The sequence below is a fragment of the Suricata suricatta genome, chromosome 2 (assembly GCF_006229205.1).
Source record: "Suricata suricatta isolate VVHF042 chromosome 2, meerkat_22Aug2017_6uvM2_HiC, whole genome shotgun sequence".
NCBI lineage: Eukaryota > Metazoa > Chordata > Mammalia > Carnivora > Herpestidae > Suricata > Suricata suricatta.
The window spans coordinates 136145625-136149606 of record NC_043701.1 but is presented as its reverse complement, the minus strand read 5'-3'; positions in this window follow the sequence as shown (position 1 = coordinate 136149606).

The window sequence follows — 3982 nt, the reverse complement described above, 5'->3', positions numbered from 1 at the left end:
TTAAGTAAATAGCTGACATATCAATTTCCACAAACGTTGTAGATAAAATATCCTAAAGCAATACGTTTCTCTTTACATAATGGTTGAAAATATATACACAGTAATATCGTGTATTTATCCAAACCTAAACTGGGTAAAATCAGACTACAGAGCACATTTAATGAATAAATAAGTTAGGTTGGGACAACACTTACTGCCGAACTTGCCTTAACCACACGCCCGCTCTGCGGCTCAGCGCTGACTCTGTCCACAGGATCCAGCAGGCAGTGGCTGCCTCAGGCTCCTTCATTTCCATGGTCACTCACTTTGATAAGACAGAAGTAGTATTTCCACTGGGGTCACACCCTCCAGTCTTTCTCCTCCCTGTTCTAACCTACCACCAGAGTTTCAAGTTGAAGTGCCCCTTGTGGTCACACACCCACTCCTTAAACCCCAGGAAACCAGGTGGGAACACTTCTAAGCAGTAGAGGATAAACTCCTGGGATCCAGCCAAGGCCAGTCCTTCCGGATCCTACAATAGATCCCATGCCCTCAGCTTCAAAGGCACCTCCCTCTGCCCGAAGCTGGTGCTAACTCCCTTGTCTTCAGGCCTCTGCTCAAATGTAGTCCTTGCAAGGAGGCCAACCCTGACCCTAGGTTTAAAATTGCAACCAGTTCCCTTCACCTTCCTTAGTCTTCATGTCCCTGGCCTGTCATCTTTCCTCCACAGCACTTACCTCCTTGTAGCATCCACATGACTTACTAGAGTATTGTACTAGATTATTGTGTTTGTTGTTTCTTTCTCTAGTAGAGCACAAGCTCCACATAAACAGGAATTTTTTTCCCTTTCTTTCTTTCTTTCCTTCTTTCTTTCTTTCTTTCTTTCTTTCTTTCTTTCTTTCTTTCTTTCTTTCTTTCTTTCTTTTCTAGTCTTGTATCCCAAGTGAACAGAAGGAGGCCTGGCACAAAAGCAGATGCTTAATAAATATCTGCTGAATGAATGAACAGGGTGGGGTCAGGCATCTGTGATTTTTCTCTTAAAAAAATTTTTTTTTTACGTTTATTTCTTTTTTAGAGAGAGGGAGTGAGCAGGGAGGGGCAGAGAGAAGAAGACACAGAATCTGGAGCAGGCTCCAGGCTCTGAGCAAGGGTTCAGCACAGAGCCCCATGCAGGGCTCAAACCCATGAACCGTGAGATCGTGACCTGAGCTGAAGTCAGATACTTAACCGACTGAGCCACCCAGGTGCCCCTGTGATTTTTCTTTTTAAAGATTTTTTATTTTTAAGTAATCTCCATACCCAACATGGAGCTTGAGCTTAAAACCTGAGACCAAGAGTTGGGTGCTTTACTGACTCAGCCAGCCAGGTGCCCCAGGGATCTGTGATTTTTTTTTTAATTATAAAATGTTTTTTAATGTTTATTTGCCTTTGAGAGAGAGAGACAGAAAGAGATAGCATATGAGTGGGGGAGGGGCAGAGAGCGAGGGAGACACAGAATCTGAAGTAGGTTCCAGGCTCTGAGCTATTGGAGCTTGAACTCACGACCTGAGCTTGTGACCTGAGCCAAGGTCAGATGCTCAACCAACTGAGCCACCCAGCTGCCCCTGTCCGTCTTTTAAAATATGGTTATCTTGGTGGTGTGAAGTGGCATCTCACTGTGGTTTGGATTTGCATTTTCCTAATGACTAATGATGTCATTTTCACGTGCTTATTCACCATTTGTGTCTTCTTTGGAGACATGACTATTCTGATCCATTTTTAAATTGAGTTGTTTTTCTATTGCTATTTAGTTATAAGAGTTCTTTATATATTCTGAATATTAGACCCTTATCAAATATATAATTTGGAAACATGTCCTTCTACTCAGGGGGTTATATTTTCACTTTCTTGATGGTGTCCTTTGAAGCACAAAAGTTTCAAAGTTTGAAGAAATCCAGTTTGTCAGTTTTCCTTTTGCTGTTTGTGCCTTTGGTGTTATATCTAAGAAACTACTTCCTAACCTAAGGTCACAAAGATTTACACTTCAATTTCCTTCTAAAAGTTTTATAGTTTCAGGGGCACCTGGGTGGCTCAGTTGGTTGAAATTTGACTTGTGATTTCATTCAGGTCATGATCCAGGGTCTTGGAATGCAGCCCCATGTCAGGCTCTGAGCTGAGCATGGAGCCTGCTTGAAACTCTCTCTTTCCCCCGCTGACTCTTACCCCTCCTCTCTCTCTCTAAAAAATAAAAACAAAAATAAAGACATAAAAATTATATAGTTTCATTTATTACATTTAGGTCTTTCGTCCATTTTGAGTTAATTTTTGCATATGGTGCATGTGAGGAAGGGATCCAACTTCACTCTTTTGTGTGTGGATATCCAGTAATCCTAGCACCATTTATTGAAATAATAGCACACAGAGGCACCTGGGTGGCTTAGTAGGTTAAGCACCCAACTTTAGCTCAGGTCATGATCCTGCGGTTCATGGGTTTGAGCCACGAATCAGGCTCTGTACTGACAGCTTAGAGCCCACTTTGAAAACTCTGTCTCCCTCTCTCTCTGCCCCTTTCCTGCTCATTTTCTCGCTCTCTCAAAATAAATTAAAAAAAAAAAAAGAAAAGAAACAGCACTCAGAGTCTTTTTTTTTAAGCACTCTCTACCCCCAATATGGGACTTGAACTCATGACCCCAAGATCAGGAGTTGCATACTAGGGGAGACTGGGTAGCTCAGTTGGTTGAGCGTCTGACTCTTGGTTTCAGCTCAGGTCATGATCTCATGGTTCATGAGTTTGAGTCCTGCATTGGGCTCTGTGCAGACAGTGTGGAGCCTCCTTGGAATACTCTCTCTCCCATTCTTTCTGCCACTCCCCTGCTTGCTCTCTCTGTCTCTCTCTCAAAAAATAAAACTTATTTAAAAAAAAAAAGAGCCGCATACTCTACCGACTGAGCCAACCAGAGACTCTGCACAGGTTCTTCTTCTTCTTCTTCTTCTTCTTCTTCTTCTTCTTCTTCTTCTTCTTCTTCTTCTTCTTCTTCTTCTTCTTTTTCTCCTTCTCCTTCTTCTTCTTCTTCTTCTTCTTCTTCTTCTTCTTCTTCTTCTTCTTCTTCTTCCTTCTTCTTCTTCTTCTTCTTCTTCTTCTTCTTTTTAATGTTTTATTTATTTTTGAGAGAGAGAGAGAGCGAGCATGAGTGGGGGAGGGTCAGAGAGAGGGGGACAGAGGATCCAAAGTAGGTTCTATACTGAGAGCAGTGAGCCCAAATGTGGGGCTTGAAGTCATGAACCATGAGATCATGACCTGAGCCTAAGTTGATGTTCAACTGACTGAGCCACCCAGGTGCCCCGGCACCCAGGTTCTTAATAAAGAAGCTAACGTTCCATGTGAAAGAGACAGAAGACAGCTTCTTCTGCCCCACCTTCTCACTCCATGTTTTCCTTTCCTTTGACCCCACTTGATCAGGAGTCACTCTGCAGGCAAGTTCTGATGGTGGCCAGGGCTCCTCCATTTCACATCAATTTCCTTCATTTTCTAGAGCAATTAAAATAGAACAGAATCTCCGAAAAAGGTCCTTCCAGGTTTAGACTGATCCTTTCTCTGAAGCTTGAATCTTTCCTACAGGATTCTGAATAAATTGCAGGCTTGTCTTTCTTTGGATATATTCAAGGTGAAAGGAAAGTCATTGCTTGTTAAGTAATAAGTTCAGTCAGTGGATGACTTGGTAGTAATGGTAACACCAACAACCATTACTTTTTGAGCTCTTACATCGAAGTAAGATATACCATCCCCTTTTCAATCTTACGACAACCATCTGAGATAGTTATTATAAGTCCATTTTACAGAAGACTTACTTGCTCAAAGTCACACTATTATTTTAACGGTGCAGATGTGGGTTTAAACCAAGTCCATCCAACTTCAAAACCTGTGTTCCTAAGTACTGTTCCCTTTCCAAATACATGGTTGTGGTAGAAAATAGATTTAAGGTCTTCTTCTCCTCTCTGGGCACACAGAAGGACTACATTTCCT